Consider the following 19,740-nt stretch of genomic DNA (forward strand, 5'->3'; position numbering starts at 1 on the left):
GAACTAAATCAATCCATATTGCATGTTTTTTCCATACTTACTTTTGTATAGTCTTGGCTGCAACTTTTCGAAAGCATAAAATTAGTATTACAGATGGTAAGGATGAACTCTGTGAACTACAAAGATTTATTGAAATGAGTACGTGAGGTAAGGCTCGCATTAGGAATGCTGACGTCAAAAAAATATTATACAGAACTTATAAGAAAGTGAATCTCTATGTGATAGTGCAGTGGTTTATCTCTGAAGGCAGCTATGGTGTAGGCCCGAAGGCTCTGGGGGAAATCAGTGCATGCAAAGTCTGTGTCACAAAGTCATTGTCAGAAGTATTCCTCCTCCTATCTCTGACGTGCCCGTTCCCTCTGCCTCTCTCATGCTTCAATCACACTAATCATTTTCCTTGTTAATTGCTTCTTTACCCCACAGTGTTGTCACGCCTGTGTGACAGCTCATTTTTTCCTGTGCTGTACCTGCTCCAATGTGCTCGTCCATATCTCGGTGTTTTTGTTCAAATGTAACAGTACAAAACGGTGGCTCATATAGCCAGTGTGCTTGGAAACTGATAGACAGTCCAGCACGCACTTATAGTTCATGTGCACTTAACTTGGACAGATGACACGCTATCAGTGAAACACTGGTAACTTTCATGTCATCACCGTATTGAGTAACAACATCTAGGGTGAAGACAAAGTCACTGCTAAGTGTTAGAGCTTGCTAAAAGTCATGTTAATGAGTAATGGGTTTACATTCCGGCTCCTTTAAAATTTGCATAAGACCTGGGACTCATTACAGCAATTAAGAAACATAGGGTATGTAATTTACTGTAATTATCATGTAGACTCACAGATATCTTTGCTAGGTATAAATGTTTAACTGCTTGTTAATGCAAATATCAATCACGTGCCTAAATGCACTGAGTTGCTGCCATGTTGACATGGTCAAGACGAGCTTGTGAAGTTCAAATCGAGCACCAGAATGGAGAAAGAAGGGGATTTAAGAGAATTTGAACGTGGCGGTTTGTGCCAGATGGGCTAGTTTGCTGGGATTTTCACAAACAACCATTTCCGGGTTTTATAGAGAGTAGTCCAAAAAGACAAAATATCCAGTGAGCAGCAATCCTCTGGTGAAGAGAAGCCAGTAGGAAGGCAACAGTCGCTTAACTAAGTAACTCAAGTAACCACTCATTACTACCAAGGTATGGACAAGAGCATCTCTGGACATACAACATACCTGAACATTGAAGCAGATGGGCTACGGGTGCCGCTCCTGTTAGCCAAGAACAGGAAACTGAGGCTACAATTCTCATGGGTTAACCAAAACTGGACAACAAAAGACATGTTCCCTGCTCTTATGAGCCTCGACTTTTGCTGTAACATTCTGATGCTTCGGTCAGCATGAAAACATGGATCCATCCTGCTTTGTGTCAGTGATTCAGGCCCTGCTGATGTAAGGGTGACTTAAAACCCCTCAGTGCCAGCTGAGCATTGTTTAAACACCACAGCCTACCTGAGTGTTGTTCCCAACAAATGTCCATTCCCACAGTGTATCCATCTGCTTCAATGTTGTGTTTCCAGCAGGATAACACACCACGTCGCAAAACTCAAATCATCTCAAACTGGTTTCTTGAACATGAGAGTGAGTTCATTGTACTCCAATGGCCTCCATAGTCACCATATCTCAATCCACCAGAGCACCTTTAGGATGTGGTGGATCGGGATAAGCAGCCAACAAATCCGCAGCTACTGTGTGATGCTATCATGTCAACATGGAACAAAATCTCAGACGAATGCTTTCAGCACTTTGTTGATTCTGTACAACAAAGAATTAAGGACATTTTGAAGAAACGAATGGGTCTAGTATGAGCAAGGTGTAACTAAATATTTTAATTCTACTCCGGCATTCAGTAAGCAACAGCTGCAATACTGCCTGAAGTAAGTTAATATCTAACTAATTATGTTCTATAATCCATGCAGCTCACCAGTCAGCAGTTTTACCTTAAGAGAGCAATGGGTGCTTTTTATTCTGCAGGTATTTTACTGCGGTGTCGTCCCAGTCCTTCTCTAGACAATGAACAGAAATCCAGAGAAACACATGATCGAATGCTGAACACATCAATCAATTATTACCTGATACTGTTTATCACTAACTGTTACGAATCATTACTGCTACTGTTTATCAAGCAAATACAGGGACTATAAAAACGACACCACCCTGTCCACCCTGTATGTAGTCATTCATAATATTATAGAGATTGAAAAGTTCAAATATCAAGGTTACATTTTTAACAATTTAGCCAACACTGCTGGTCGAGTGTTTGAGCAGGTAACAGGTCAGTGTGTTGCCCAAAGACCTTGTCAGATCACATTAGGCGATATCTCGATTAAACCTGAGCGCTTTCAGTCGCACCAGGGCAAGTCGTCGCTTCCTTTTCCACAACAAACTCAGAAGATGGAGACGCATCAGCATCAACACCGCCTTAAGACTGGTTAAGGTGCAATGACACATTGGAAAACCTATGATGTGAACCTCTGCCCCGCAGCTAAACAAGACATCACTGTCATATCTCACCCATTTAATATATCACCCTTCTCTGCTTCTCTAGCCTCTTTTCACATGCCCTTAGTGCTTCTGAATTCTTCGGTCAGTCCACGCTTTGTTCTGTACAGCATTTTTCATAGATCTCCGGTGCACAGAATCAATTTAGGATAAGAGTTCTCTAGCGCTGGTGGAAAGGCATTGAAAAGATGGTCAGACAAGTACAGTTCAAAGCTGACAAGCTGTGTCTGGATACACATTAAAGCTTATTCAGTTCTTTCTACATCTCCTTGCCTTAGGGCATTGAAACAGAGGGGGAGAGTGACAGAGGGGGAGAAATATTCATGACTGGATGAGCATCAAGGAGAAATGGAGCAGGAATTAGAAAGGGGCTATAGCGGCAGTGCATTCCCTGTAGTGTAGGCCCTGTGCACGCCAGTAAAATGTCTTTAAAACCTTTGAATAATGAGTATTAATGAGTACTGATGCAATTTGTTACACATATAAGTGGTTAAGAAGATGGATGGGTATTCCATATGTGTCCCAGCAGATGTATCCAGGCTGGGCTGTATATATGCCACAACTCAATCACTTCGTGTTTGGGAGATGGGACTGTGCCTGTGTGACGTGTCGGGCAGGCTCAGGTCCAAACTGGCACACTGCCTGATGACTGTGACAGCTGCCAACAATGGTGCCCATAAGGGGATGTGGCATAGAGTGTGGACCTCAACAAAGCATAAGGCCATATATCAATCTTTTCACATTGTGTTAAAGTCCCAAAGCACATCTCCCTCACGGCCCACTATTGTTTTGGCAGAACACAGCTACAAATGAAAGTGTGAGGCTTTGCTAATTCGTTGGCAATTAAAGCACAAAGGAAGTCATTTTAATGCAAACTCCAGATATTTCTGACCGGTGAAATGTTTTTATTAGTCTTCCCTGACATCCTGAGAAAAGATTAGTGATCTGTGAGACACCACAGGACAGAATTCAACAGCAGCTATAGTTTTATAAGCTGCTGAATATACTGTATGGTGTCCGCATACTATAATTGCATTTTCTTGTCAGTCTGATTAGATAGAAAATCTTGCACTGTATGCATGATACTACATCTGCACGGTGAAGCATTTATCTCATGCTTCCCCACAGTCTGTAGAAAGTGATCCATCTTAGAGTCACTAGAACAGTCAGCCTGTTCCTAAATGTTACTACTACTACAGAAACATCTTAATATGTCGGCCTATCCTGTAGTTCATTTAATGACAACATTATCTTGTCATTTAATATTCTGTAAAAACTTTTTTTTTTTCCTTTAACCTGCAGCTCGGCACCAGTTTGAATACTGACATAGCGTTTTATGAACACCATTTCTACCCAGCATGGAGAAATTCGGCGGCAGTGATCGCAGATTTGCAAAGTTTCCTTGTATGCTCAACTTTGACATCAAATACATAAATTAGCATCTCAACAATGGTAAGCGGGTGGTGGCGGCGGCAGCAGCAGACCATCCAAAGCAACCGGTCATTTTTATGTTTGTATTCACATCAAACTTTTACAACACGTAATATAAAATCTTGCATAATTTGTCACAGTGAGCTGAATGCCAAACAACATGTGGGTGAATGCCTTCAGTTGTTTGCATTCACACATAACTTTGAGTTTTCCAGTCGACTAGAAATCAACGGTTGTGTGTCCTTGAGATGTTGTGAAGACTGACTGCATAACCAGCAGGATACATTTAAATTATTATTAGACTGGGGTGCTTTGTTTGTCCCTATAGAGGAAAAATTAACATGCGTGTCACAAACTCATTGCTTCCTTCGACATTTATTATACTTGCTGTTTATAGTCTAGTTCATCTTCTTGGTTATGTAATATTTAATTAGCTTGCGTGCTCGCTCCCTGTTCCCTCTATCTTGTCTCCATGTCTGTTTATCTTCTGTCCCAGTGCCAAGTTTGCATGTGTTACTCTGAGTCTCGCTATGTAAGTGTGTTTGTTCCTGTTTTATTTTGATAGTTTTGTGTCTTGTGTGCTTTGTATTGACTTTAACTTCCCTCGATTTTGTTGTAGCTGTCTCACACAGTGTTTCCCATCTCCCTAATTACCTGGTGTGTATTCAAGTTCTCAGTTTCTTTCTGCTCTTTGGCATGTTCCTAGTTTCTGCCTAGCCTGAGTTATTTTGTCATCCTTAGAAAGCGGCTATTGATTTTTACATTTGTGTTTTTGGAGTCCTGCGTTTGGGTCCTCCTTTGCCTGCCACACAGTTGTCCCTGACATATCATTGATGAAAGTTGTGTTGATTTCTTTCAGGATTGCATGTTGTGGTCTTGTTGTGATATTTACAGGGTGACGACTCCTGAAGAATGTTTCAGTCGTCTGGTTTTCCTCCCTTTTGTGGATAATTTATCTTATTGTGGATGGATGATCAGCCAGATCTTGTCAGATAGAAATTCTTGTACAACTTCCAGCTCCATGCAGTTCTGTAAATCATTTTCTATGGTCCTGTGAAGCCTGAGCTGGTCGCACCAAGTAGTGTTTTGTGAGAAATGATCAGATTTTATAAATAAATGCTGATTTCCTGGTAATTAAACTTTTTCTTCTGAAAAGTATCTTTATTACTTATTCGTTTTTACCATTAAAAATGGCTCTGAGACAATTTAAGGCAGCGACTCATCATGCCACTTCTTGCTCAGTATACAGTATAAACTAGCTGCCCCAGTCTGCATGACCTCTCCACTGGCATCTGTAACTGGAAGTGTTTTCAAAAGCTGAGTAATGCAGTTGAGTATGCACAACCGCCCCATATTACCCGGAATGAACAGCAAACACAAGTCCCTTCTGACACACATGGAGTAAGCTTCACTTTAGATCTGAGTTCACTGAGTCGGGAGGATATTTCTAGGTCAGTGAAACAGACAAGCACTTGTATGCATTTCAGATGTGCTGTAATTTTTTACTCTTCTCTCAGCGATGGAGAGGGTCAGTTTACGCTTTATTTAGCTACATGAACTGTCAGCTCGCTCGAGCAAACTTGCTCGTGTTTTTATTTTCACGGCTAAACCAACATGTCACTGGTAAATGTTTAATTATATAAATGAGAAAGTCAGAGTGAACTCAACTTTTAACCAGGGAGTGACCGTTAAAGTGAGGAAACTCTGTTGTTTAAAAACTTCCCATCTTTAAAAATGCATGACCTGTAGAGAGAAGTATTTTTCTGGACTTAGATGCTGCAGGTGAGCTCACTTTCTGTTTAACGAAATGACAAAGCCTGGTAGATAACCACTGTGAAGTTAATCTGAGTCAGTTAATTTAGGTGTCTATAAAAAAGGCTGGATTTAATCAATATTTTAAATGTCAAAAATATCCAAATTTTGCCACAGCAAACCAGTTGTTGTATTTTAACAGCTGACACAAAAGAGCTGTGATTACTCTGAAAATATGCTGCAGTGTAAAAGAAAGTGACGGAGATGAAAGAGTAGCTTTGCTGTTGGTGTCACTGAAGAGACAAACATTACCTAATCTATACTGCCCTCAACAGGGAATAGGTGAATTCTCAAAGGTGGTGTGAGAAATATGGAGTAAGGTACAGTAGCTGATTAGTGGAGTTGATTTAATATTACATCACTGCTACATGTGCTGTAATTTTATTTTTTTTTACATTTGACTACATCTAAAGGTAATTAATGGAATTACAGATGAGGACAAAATTATTAGCCTCCTATGATTTATTGATTTATTGATTTATTTTTGTCAAAAAGTGCTTTTATAACATAGCAAGGGATTTTCAAAATGGCATTTCTTAACAGACTTTCTTTAGAAAGCATAAATGACTTCTATTTGCACACAATGACAGAATTATTTCACAACAAACAAAAACGACTCATGAAAAACAGACGTTTTTTTTATTGGGCCTTGGAACAATTGATGTGCTTTAACTTTGTAATCTTATAAAATCAAGTTAAAACTGAGGGTTACCTTTTAATTTGCATCGTGCCAAAAAGAAAAAGTCAGTTTAGACTTGAGAAAACGAATCGTTAGTGATCACAAAGCAGGAGATTGACTGTTTCTGAGTGTCAAGAACTGGAGTGAGAGGTTTCATCAAGACATTCAAAGAGGGCCACACAGTACAGAACAAGCCTGGCAGAGGTTGGAAGTAAAAGATTTCAAAGTCTGTGGAAAGTGGTGACAGACGTGAGTAAAGACCTCAGAACAATTCCAGAGACACCAGTGAATGACTTGACTATATCTCAAATTGTAGTCTCAGAGAAGATGATGACTGGAACCCTTAACAGGAAAGACTGTGAGGTTTCAGACTGAGAGAAACTTCACTTCTGCAGAAGAGACACCTTCAAAGCCACACTGAAGTACATTACTGTGCAAAAGTGTTGATTCTCCTCTTTATATTTTCCCTTGTTTAAAAATGGCTTCTTGACAGCCACCCTTCCACCAGATGAGGCTTCAGTGAACAGTAGATGGATCAGCTGAAGGTCCAGTTACGTCTCTCAGGCCCCGTTTCAGGTCTTTGCTGGATTTGCTTCCTTGTTTCTTAAGGAAAAGCCTTTCAGATACTGATCATCTGCTGATGGCCTGACACTTCTTCTTTTGTCCTCCACTTGTCTGTTTTTTTCCCCCCCAAGACATACTGCACACCATGCTGAGATATGCCAAGTTTTTAAGCTAATAGCTGTTTGCGAATCTCACTGGTGGTGGAATAATATTATTTTATATCTGTCAAACTGTTTTTTGGAGATTCGTGTAAGGAAATTAGAAAAAAAATATTAGTTTTGGCCCAGGCTGCTAGAAACAAAGAGACAGGTTATTGATGAAGCTCCTCCACTAAAGACCAGCATGACCAGCTGATGAACCCTGTGCCTGAAAAGAGTAATATTGTTACTGGATTAATTTGTCACTGTATCTGTGCTGCTTTAAAAAAATAAACCCAAACAAAAAACCTGCAAAATCAAACCACTAGATGGAGATGTTGATCTATTTAAATTCTTCACCCAAACAGTTTCTTTTCTCAGTGCACTGTGGGCCTCACTCACATTGTGAAGTGAACCAGGCAGACCAGATTACAGCTGGTGGGGTCTAAAGATTAAAGCCGAGGGAACTTAGGAACAAAGAAAGTTCACATAAGTGGTTTGTTTTTATACCACTTATCTGCAGTTAAAGCTGAAATCCATCAAATGAATTCCTTTCTAAATTAAATGCAGTCCTAATGTGATCTAAAGCTGAAACATTGTGTGGAGCTTCCTTAAGCATTTTGAGTTCAGACAGAATTACAGTCTAAATATTATTTATTTAGTTTAATGAGGATAGGGAAATTTAATATCTTAATTAAGAAAATGAGTAAAGTCTCCAGCTTGATATCAGAGGATATTACACAAAATTAAAATATAGAAGTATAGCCAAGTGGCGTTGCTGCAAGACTGTGATTTTCTGTCATTTGGGGCAGCACTGATATTGCATTATGCCAGTAAAAATGTTGGATTAGAACATATTTCACGAGTGTTGGGTAAATTATGGTTTGAATTAGCTCTCGTCCCCAGCTCAAGATGCATTTGTCAAAATCTCCCTATGTATAGATGGAGCATGTCTAATGGCACTGCTAAAAATGAATGGGGGGAAATATTTAAATGATTGGGCAGAGAGAAAAGTATTACCATAACCCTTTCTGATCCGTACATCACAGTAAAGATTGAAAAGAATCATGCCACCCGTGGTTGTGTGTGTGTGTGTGTGTGTCTGTGTGTGCAGTGCACTGTGTGCAATACCCTGGGGATCAGTCATGCTGGGCTTTTGATTGTGGCAGGGCAGTCTCGGTTGACATACTCTCAGTGAATGAAGAAAAGATGGAGTCTGCGTGCGCGGAAAGCCTGCGGGACTATTTCCCCCCCCCCACTTCTTTTTTTCCCAATGTTGTTTTTTTGCTTTGTCATATTACACACTCGTTGTGCTGAACAGCTCATTGTTTCCAAATATCAGAGCATGAAATACACACACACACGCACACGTGCACACACGCACAAAATCCTTTTCATAATCTCGTCTACTTTGAATGCTGACTTTATCCCATTTGACTGAATGAATCTCAATATAGCCTCGCATGAGCACAGTATGTGGGGATGGTAACAGGAAAGAGCTGACTTCCGTATAAGCTCTCGACAGCAATAGGCTGAGTGAGTGGAAGAATATGCTGCCTGTGGATATAATGCCTCAATAAGCCGAAGATGTTAATCTAAAGACCTGGCTCCATGCATCTGGCATTTTTTTTTTTCTTTCGTTCTGCTCCTTTTGCCATCTGCATTCATCCTGTTATCCTCATTAAACGATTTAAGAAGTTTAAACAGTTAGATTTAATATTTGTGTTTTTTTTAACAATATGACAGAGATTTGCTGGGCTTTTTATGGAGCTTGCAAATTAAGGGAACTACAGAAGATCATCTTCCATGAGGCGTCTGATGGTTCACTCGCTCTAGAGCAAAAATCGGATGCTAACCTACTTACAACTGAGGAAAAACAATCTGTGGTTGCTTAAGATTTTCAGTAGTTGCTGTGACCAACTGGTTGCTCAGAAGTGGAAACAGAGACAGATTGCCAAAAAGTTAAATCATGCACCGTCTCCATAGTACTGACCATACGGCGAGTTGGTATCTATGCACATTGATGATTGGATCAGAGCTTTAAATTCAATTTTCTAACAGAAACTATGCGCTTCAGATTAAATGGACCTCCTCAGCTACGCTACGTGTGAAGTAGTTAGATGAGAGTGAATCTTGTCAGGAGAGAATCTAAACTTCCCTGTAGATATGTGCTCTGTTATTCCATCCATGCATACATGCACTGCGTAGCTCTGAATAGCGTAGCTGGACTAAACACTGAATGGATGTAAAAATATTGGTAAAAGAGGAACAGCTGTGTATCCACAACACAGAAAAGTTGCTCTGGGCCAGAACGCCAGTCATTATCTAATCTTCTTTGACGGAGCCACTGGCTGAATGACAATGCCGTGTTTCGGGACAGCAGCAGGGAAAGCCAATCATCTGCTCTATTTTGTATTCAGGCCTCGTCTTCGCACAAAGGTCTCTCTTGCTGTTGGCGTTTTCTGTCAAGTGATATTCTGTTTTCACCGCGTCAGGGTCACTCGTTTATTTATCCCAGAACAAACTAGCACTTTTGATCGGCCTGAAACATTGACATAAGAATTCAAGTACAATGTTTAAGTCGAGTTTTTGATTCACTGATGCTTTTGTGACATTTTTTTTCTGTGTGCATTTTCAGCAAATATTTAGGGCATGTCATAATTTTATTATTATTACAACTACTATTTATTATCTTTCTATATTACAAGAATGTAATATAGCATGCATAAATATATAAATAATTACACTGTCATCTTCTTTTTGCTGTTCGCTTTATGGGTCGCCACAGCCGTCCCACTGCCTCCATCTCATATCTGCCATCCTCCTCTGTCACATCAACCCTCTTCACGGCCTTCTTCACGACATGCATTAACCTCCTCTATGGGCTTCCTCCTTAACTCCTTCAACATCCTTTGCCCAATGATGTTATTTTAAGAAACATTATTTTTCCCTGTGCATCTTCATCTCTGCCAGAGTTAACTCATCATTCGGGTCCTGCAGCTAAAACGGCTTATTTTGGATTAAACTCCACGATGCCACGCGGCAGTGTTTGCGTTTAGATGTTTGCGTTGATTTGTTTGTTTATTCAGGTTTTATCAGCAGATTGAATGAAGAACAGACTGAAACACAGCTCGTACATCATGAGCTATTATCGTTCTCTCACATTACAGAGTCGCATTTCTTTGTGCGTGTTTTAAGTAAATTTGGGGCAGACTATAGATAAGAGCACTCTGTGTTGTTGATATGCATTACATAAATCACTTTTAGATAAGGGAGTGAGGCTTAGTTGAGCTCAGTTTTCAAAGTCACCTTTTTAAGCATGCCAAACAAGGCTGTTTTCTTGATATATAATATATTGTTGCCTCTAACCACTGTAGATATTTACATTATTAGCCCAGTGGTAGCAGTACTATGTCTTATAACATTATTCTCACCAAAACAGAAAAGTCTTAAGGAGAGGAACTAGTTTCAAAGGGATGCAACATGAGGGCCAAAGTCTGTAATAAAAGGTCAGCTTTTGGAAAAGGTCAGGATCAAGAAGGCTCCCTGTGGCATGAAATGAGGAAAATTCAAAGTGCTAACAAGGGTAGTGACACAGGTCAGGTCATTGCTTGTGGCGGCTGTGTTACGCAGCAGGATCAGAAGATTGCAAATCTCTGTGTTTTAAAAACACGAGCCGTCGTCTTCTTCTTTAACGTCGCCACAGTGGCTCATCTCCCTCTGTCTCACCCTATCTCAAGCATCCTCCTCTGTCACACCATGCACCCCCTCCATCACTACTTCACTCCTGCCTCTACATTCAGCGTCTTTTGTCCAGTATAGCCACTATCCCTCATCTACACGTGCCCAAACCATCTCAGCCTTGCCTCTTCAACTTGGTCTCCAATCTGCTCAACCTGAGCTTCTATATACCATATACAAGGCTTATATATAACAGAATGAGCTGCAGGTCACCTTCCCAGCTTTTAGACAACATCGAGTGCATAAAATGTGAGACATCAAATAAAAATGTGTTCACATCTTTAAAAGTGTTACCTAAAATAACAAGCATTCAACCTTTAATACTGATTAATGCTGATTTTTATCGGCAGGTACTCTCCAAATCCCTAACAGAAAACCCGTAATATTAGGACCTTTAGGAATACTGTGCATTAGAAGAGAGAATTAATTATAATTTCTCCTGCAAAACCTGTAAAAACTCCCTCATATCATAGTCTTTGCAGTTTTCTCTGCCTGTTCTGAAAATGGCCCATAAAACATGTTTTTCTTGAACAGATTGTGAATAACGAACCGTCCCCACGTCCCTGTCGCCCAGTGGCTAATTTTCAATGGAAATGACGAAGGCTGGTGATTAACATGGGAGCCATATTGCATCCTTAATGATTCCTGAGTATGTGTCTCCTCGAATTGACTAATGCAAGAACAGATGGCCCCATGGGTAAAATCCAGAGACACTCACTGTGCCTGTGACAACTTTGAAAAGTGTGCCTATGAGTCATTTTGTGTCTGAACATTTGCGTGTGTATAAATGTGCTCACAAATGTGCTTTCCCAACATTTGCATCCTGTGGGCCATTGCTCTAAATAAGAAAGTAGATTTAGTGAGACAGCGTGGTTACATAAGAATAAGACAACGCTGCGTTTTTGTTCGAAGTGGGTTTGGGGTTGTTGGGTTTTTGTTTTTGTTTTTTTTTGTCTTTTGTATGCCTGCATCTATTGTCACGGGTTGTGGAGGTATCATGGACATTTTAGATGAAAAGGTTAAAGGACCACATGACTTCCTCTGTTTGTACACAGTCTGTCAGCTGTGTATGGAAGCCCGTTTCCGCCACTAAAAAAAAAAAAAAGGATCCATAACTCAAAATTTCTAGTTATTTTCTCGAAATTTCAAGTTATTATCTCGAAATTTCGACATATTAACTCAAAATTTAGAGAAAAGCAACTCGAAATTTCGAGTTAGCGCTGCCAATCAGTAATCTACGTGAATGACGTCATTTCCATGTTACCCGGAAGCTGAAGCCCTCAGCTACAAATGCTACAGCTAAGCTACCGGTATTACATCCAGTCGTGAATGCACAGATTGCTGAGTGTTTTCAGCCTGGCTTCACAAATGATGAAATCCCTGTGTTATTAGCTGAATCACATGGTGTTACTATCAGCAAACATACTTTAATTTGTTGGGATCCGTTTTTGAGTGCGCGGTCCTGCGCCATATGCTTCCGTGTAACAAGAAAGCGACCTCATTCACGTATATTTTTGATTGGCAGAGCTAACTCGAAATTTCGAGAAAATAACTCGAAATTTCGAGTTATGGATACTAGCTTTTTTTTTTTTTTTTAGTGGCGGAAACGGGCTTCCATAGCTGTGGGCATGGGGATTGGCAGAAACAGTTACAGGTGCTGTGCAAAATGCTCATTTGAGCCTCTAGTTCCTCAAACACCACCAGGATGTGAAACATGTTGACTCAAGAGTTGCAGCAGAAGATGCTGACAGAAGCTCAACTGTTCTCAAGAAAGCACCCACTGGCTTCTGTAGCAGCTATCGAGTCGTTGACATAACTCCATTCTTTGCTGTGGGCAATGTCATAGCATAGCTTCACGAGATTCACAGTTCAAAAACAGTCATTACTTGTCTTATATTCAGACTTTGTGCAGCCTCTCAGTTCATCCAGTACCTGAACCAAACTACTTTAGCTCCAGCTTTCTTTTGATTGGGTGCCCTTTGCAAAGAGGAGGCTTTGAGTCAAGTCAGAATTGCCATTCTTTTGTAAATGCACCATTCAACCTTGGACACGCAGGCCAGGTTTAACAGCCAAGACACAGCGGCTGGGAGCAAGCCGCAGTAACTGAGCGAGCTTAAGTGGCAATGATAAAAACAAAGAAATAAAAACTATTTGCTGTTATGATTTTTTTCATAGTGAATTCTTTCTTAAACATAAATGGAAAGGCGTGCATCTTTGCACCCGTCAGCACAGCCTCACAGAAAGGTTCACCATGTCAGATTTTGGTGATAGGCTTCCACTACCCTGAGGCCTCATGTTGTTAGCCAACGGCAAATAGCCTCTTTTGTGACAGATCCAACTCTAGTGCAGATGCTATTTGTACTAGGTGTATTTGGCTTTTCCATAGTGTCATATAGTTTAACAATAATGTGACTTTCACTGTGATAGATATATCTAAAGCATTTTCTTAATTATTCTCCAACTTCTTGTCCTTTTGTCCTAAGGAGAGGTTTTCTTCATTTTAAGAGACATGGGAAATCTCCTGAAGGGTCTTCTCTAACGGCCTGCTATTCCTATAGGTTGGTGCAAGATGCCTCAGCATGTGACAACATACACTCTATAGCCAGCCATAAAGTGCTTTCCTAGGGGCTCAACGCCTTGTAAAATACCCACGATTGTTTTTCCCACCATGACTGTCCTAGATAGTTGAGGTTACCCTCTTTCTCCCTTCAGGGTGGCCCTGGCGTAGGGGATGTCCAGGCATCATGCATACAAACTCTGTTTCTAATGGATGAGACATTTCATTTCAGTCACACTGGACTAAAAATAGGACGGCAGCCTCCTCGTAACTAGAAAAGATCAGCAGTTGCCTGGCGATGGCACTGAATTTGATCACTTTTGGTGACAGATTGCAAGTAGTTGCAGTGATCAGCTGGTTGCCCTGAGATTTAGCGTGAAACACCGCCATGCTCTGGGCGAACACTTTCGATCTGATCGCAGGTCGCCTGGTGGGACGCAAGCTGTCTCCAAAACCGTTGCGGTCTGACTCAAACTGACTGCAGGCACTCTCAGACAGATGGATAACGTTTTGCAATTGCCATCTAATTTGTAAATGAAACAGATGTTGCAATCAATCTGATTCGGTCTGTGCTGCTGTTTATTATTGCTGTTTTATCACCATCTTGGCACAACAAAGAGGACAAGTGCTGTTTTCCCTATGGTGACTCTAGCATTAGCCAGGGGAAAATTAGGACTTTATGTAGTTGTAAATTTACGATTGTGCCGTTAGTCCTGGACGCTCGGGTTCTGAGAAGGTCCATAGGATGGTAATGAGGATTTGGAGGTCATCGGTCATTCTTGTTGCCCAACTGATTGGGAATTATTGATCGTTTGATTCTCGGTCATAGTTGTCAGACACATTGATTGTGCCATCTGCTGCTATCTCCTCATGGGGAACAAATAAGCAACCATTCAAATCAGAGTGGGCCAAATGACAGATAGTAACTCTTTAATGATTTTTTGTAGTTTGCTGGGAGAGTAGAAATCAGGGCTTTCAGTCTAAGACAGTCAAGTGAAAATATTTTTATTCCATTAAATTTTATATGTTTCACGTGTGTAAAAGCAGTTCAGCCAGTGTAAAATATCCTAGAATATTACTGATACTGTGGCAGTCTACTTCCTCTTCTTGTCTGCTTTGAGAAAAGTGGCAGATTGTATATGAAATGATACAAATTGCTGTTTCAGTATGTTTAATATTATTCTACTTTTATCATGCTTATTTTTCCATTGTATTGGGTGGAAAAAAACATAGCATGTGGTCTTAACGTGGTGTCCACTTCAACAAAAAGCCTGCGGGCAATTATCCCTTGCACTGCATTGGTAATAGGTTATATTGTTATTATTTGGAGCATCTTAGCACATTATTAGCTGTATTTTTCAGCACATGTAGATGGTACAAGCCTGTAGTTGCTGGCAAAAAAAAAAAAAAGTATGATGCATTCCTCCTCTAATTATGACCCATTTTACAGGTTGGTACTACACCGCCCACGTGTAGAGCTGCTGAAAAAACAAAAAACAAAAATTAATGAACTGCTGGAAAATATTAGGGAAATATGTTATAAAGGACATGTAAACAGGATTGCTTTGACAAACACCTGGGTGTGATTTTTATCCGTGAGTGACTCATTATGTCCTAACATATTAGGATGGATGGCAATATCATTTTTCATATTCTGTTATTAGTTTGTCAGAATTATGTGCCTGTGAGCCGCTAATGTGCCGAGCTAATTTTGATCTGCGTAAAAAGTGAATATGCAGAGAACAGTTTTAATCCACATGACATTTCAATGAAGCTGAGGTGTGAATTTTGGCTGGGTTGATGCATCACCCTTTTCTGTTATAGATTTGCAGCTGTCCTTTTCTCATCTTCTGATCTTCTTGCCCCATCTTTAGCTCTAACACAGATGATGTCATATTCGACTCTAGAATGCTTTGGTATGCAGAGGAGTTCATTTTGGACTAAATGACTGCAAGATGCCCCGGTCATATGGCTGCGAAACAAGCCCAAATCACACCACACATCACACCTCCACCACTGATTGATAGTTGTTATGAGGTGGCTGCTTGGTTTGGTTTTCATCAAACTTGATGTGATGCATTATGGCCCTTTGAACTCATCTCTCCAAAGCACTTCTGTTCCAGAAAAGAAGCTTTCTCTTGCAACCCTTCCAAGCTAGCCTTACTTTTTCAGTCTTTTTCTAATTATACTGTTTAAAAGCCCGTAGAGTCTGAGATGTAATTCTTGGGTTTCTTTGCACTTTCTGTGAGCAATACATGCTGACCTTGTTGTGAATTTATCACAAGGTCCACTCCTGGAGTTATTCTCACTGTAGAATGATGTCATGGTCCTTCACAGATTGATGGGCTTCATTGCTGATGTCTGCCACACATTCGCTTTTATAGAGGTGCTCACACCTGTTGATGATCAGTTATCAAATGCATTTTATTAGAAGCTTAAACTATTCATTCATAAGGAAGCAGTAAAGGTGTGCTTAGTTTTCCCCATGCTGCTTCTGTATTTTGGCTCAGTCTTTCTTAAATAAATAACATGATGTCATATTTTTGAGGTTGTACTCGGCTAATTTTAAGACCTGCTAAAAATTAAATTATTGTTTTTATGTCCTGATACATAAAACCTTAGAATTAACACAGGGTGTGCTTCCTTTTTCACATGACAGATTTATGCTCGATCAATTTAAATGAGAGTTTTCTGAAATGTGTCTGACCTGTGTTCTTCTTCACATCTTTGGCAGTAACTTTTGCATTACCTATTTAATCTGCTTAATAGCACTCAACAAGTATGGCACAAGGCAGCTTAATGGGAAATGTATTTAATCTGACTTGCATATCACAGATTGCCCCTGCCTGATCATATGTCTGATGAAAAATAATGTGCCCAGAAGCCTGCAATAGGGACCATATATTTTAGACTGCTGTGTTGGTAAACTGTATTTGTTGCACTCATAAATCAATTGTTAGTGCCAACCTGCAAGAATTGTATTAACCTATCCATCCGATTTCAAGTCACATATCCAAGTTATGGTCATGGCAGTAATGAATCAAGCTGAGCAGTCTAGATGTACTTTCCCACATTGATGTCCCCCTGCTCCTTCTGGCGTTCACATGCCAGCTGGGAGGTGTAATCCCTCCGGCTGTGCTCCAGGATCTCTTCCAGTTTAGTCAAGAACACTCTGAAAAGGAAGCACCTTGGGGGGTCACCAGGCGACTGAACCACATCGAGCTTCTTTTCTCATTGTGGCAAAGCGCAAAAGTCCTCCTGAAACTCTTTCAGCTTCTCTTTTGTTAGCTTGTTACAATGTCAGCAACACTGCACCCACTGTAAGTGAACAGTGTCAGTGTCTTTTGCTCTTGCACCACATCCAACCTCTGGCATATGGAGTAGCAGGAGTGCTAGGGAACTCTCCGACATTTATTAATACTGCAAAAGCTACGTGTAAGTCACAAATCAACATTTAAAGCAGTTAAAATGATGTTAATTTACTGGGATATGTAGTTTGATTCTCTCCTCTCAACTGTTGACAAATAAGGATATGTAAATTGCAAAAAATGGCTAATTTAGGCTACTTATTGAAGTGGTGTTTCTTTGGGACTATCTATTTATGATATAGTCTGTTGGAAGTTTTCCTGTCCTGTTTCAAGATCCTAACACAGCATCAGTGCCAAAGAGCTTAAAATATCCGAGCCTGTCAGAGCCACTCAAACCAAAAAGGGGATTTTCAAAGTGTCACTGAACTGATAGTTACCTCAGCTACATTAATAAAATAAACACTTGCTCATCATTTAATTGTGAAATTTGTGGCACAGGTACATATCGGGCAAACAGGGTCAAACCCACGCCTCCACTCAGGCAGGGAGCTGCGATCAAAAATTTAGGACCATTTCAAAGAACTTGCGGTAACTTCAGCTTCTTTGCAAAGATGACGGGCGGGCGTAAACAAGGAATAAAGATGAATTTAGACTGGAATGAAAGAGTGTGTATGAATCCTATAAAAACACAGATTTTCTATGCTTGCTAAGATATTAGCATTTAGGGAAGATGAAGCAGGTTAGGCCAACTCCCCCGTTAATTATGTTAACAGTAATATGGCAAAAAGAGCAGCGCTGCTCTTTCCCCAGTTTTCGCTGGGCTTCTGGACTAAAGAGTTGAAAAGTTTATGGATGGCCTGGAGAATTTGGCATTTCTCTACACAGATTACATAAAACTGGTAGGCAGAATGTCAGTTTCCAAGGCAACTGTATTTTTTTAATTATTATTATTATTTTTTGTATGTGTGTCTTTTCTTTCATTCTCATGTCATTTCTCTGAGTGCACTTAGTTTTCATCATCAGCTGATGCCTCTGTGGGTTTCTAAGCTTTAGTAATGGTGGGTTAAGTTTCACATGGGAAAGTGTGTTTAACAAGCTGCAACTTTACAGAGAGATGATGGGGAAGGAGAAGGAGTTCAAGCAGCAAAGAGTTTTTGTATGAATGCAAAAGACTGTTGGATTAAATGAAAATGTTTGATAACATTTATTACTGTAATGTTTAGATATGTGTTCATCTTGTTTTTTGCGTCTAGACGATGTGAGTTGTAAACAGGCTCCAGGAGAATCTCATTATGCTCCCAAATAGTGCTGCGTAAACATTTACCTGCAAATGTCAATGTGTGAATTAAAAGGCTTTTAACTGAGACTTACACACTTACCCCAAAGTATCCACTGACTGATGATGTAAGTGTGATCTTCTGATACAGGGTGGTAGTATATTCACATTACTTTAGAGACAGATGGCTGTGTAGTGATTTTAACATTCATACTATTTGCACTGTATGGACGGTTTAGTTATATTTTCCAGTTTACAGTGCAGTGAAGTTCATATTCTCTGTGGCCCGCCCACACATTTTCACACCACAAGCTGCTTTGTCTCGTTCTAAACATTAAATTCAGCCTTTTTTTCCTCTCTCAAATGAAACTGGGACAAAATGAATACATGAAGAATGTTTATACTTTTAGAAGTATTCGAACAACTTGATTTACAGGTTTATTAAAAAAGTACTGTGTATATTAGTAAAGCCTGAGCACACATATTCCAATGGCTTGCCCCAAGGATCCTATTTTTAGCTGCATTGCACCAGTGAGATATGTTATAGGACGTTACTGCCAAATTTGAACATACTTGGATACTAAATATAAAAGGTAACTCTGCTTGGAAATCAGACACATTCAAAACTGTCGAGTCTCGACTCGTCTAAAAGAAAAGTCTTAATTTGTTCTTTTATAGCTGTTGAAATTCTTTTTCTGCTTCTGTTCAAGAAAGTGCTTTGAGGTATCATCCCATGTTTGATGAATCATATATCTCCCACATTCCTTCTTGCTGGGTGACGATCTTATGCAGTTTTTAATATTGTTGATACTTTTCTCAAGGCATAACCATTGACTGATGATCATTGGTAAGTAGGTGAGAGTCCTGAGATGGGTTTGGGTATAGAGCTGGACTGATATATCGATCCCACCGATTGCACAGTCATACCTAGTACAAATAGAACAAAACACAGTAGACTTTAAAGTGGATTTTTTTTAAAAAGTGTAAGAAATGTGCAAGCAAAAAACGAATGACTTAATGAATAAATAAAGGATTAATCAAATGATTACTGCACATATTATTATTGCCCCCCAAAAAGCTGGAGGTAGCTTCCCCGAGGGAGGTAGCCAATCAATGTTAGCACTGATTAAGGCTGTTGCCCTGCTGTCAAAGCTGTCCTTGAGTCTGTTCAGAAGTTCCTGACGACTGTAAGTAACTTCTGCTCGACATACAGTAGGAAAAAACACATACATCCACACGTATACATATAAAAAATATTTAAAAAACAAAGCACCGAACGTGAAAAGAAGTAAGCCGCTGCGTCTGTGTGCGCCGCCATCTTGTTCGGCTGGTGATGTATTAGTATCGGTTTTTATAACAACGGATGAATAGGAATTGAAAGTAAAGACGAGACAGGAGAAACACCCTTCGATCATGTAATGAGTGTTGCTGTTGCATAATTTGTACACCAGAGGGCAACATCCCTGTTGGCAGCTCACCAAGCAGCTGTTCTGAGCACAGCTGAATTAGAGTGTAAAGAGGAAATCCACAAATTGTTGTAATAGTAAAACAAGATTGTTTGTGAACGGCATTGTTACATTATCTTAAAAAAGACTCGCATAACAAATGTCAGGGAACTGTTTATGTTTACTGTGTCTGATAGAAAATCATACGTCTGGGTCTACCAGTAAAAAAGGGAAGTC

The sequence above is a fragment of the Rhamphochromis sp. 'chilingali' genome (assembly GCF_963969265.1).
Source record: "Rhamphochromis sp. 'chilingali' genome assembly, chromosome: 17".
In the NCBI taxonomy this organism is placed as follows: Eukaryota; Metazoa; Chordata; class Actinopteri; order Cichliformes; family Cichlidae; genus Rhamphochromis; species Rhamphochromis sp. 'chilingali'.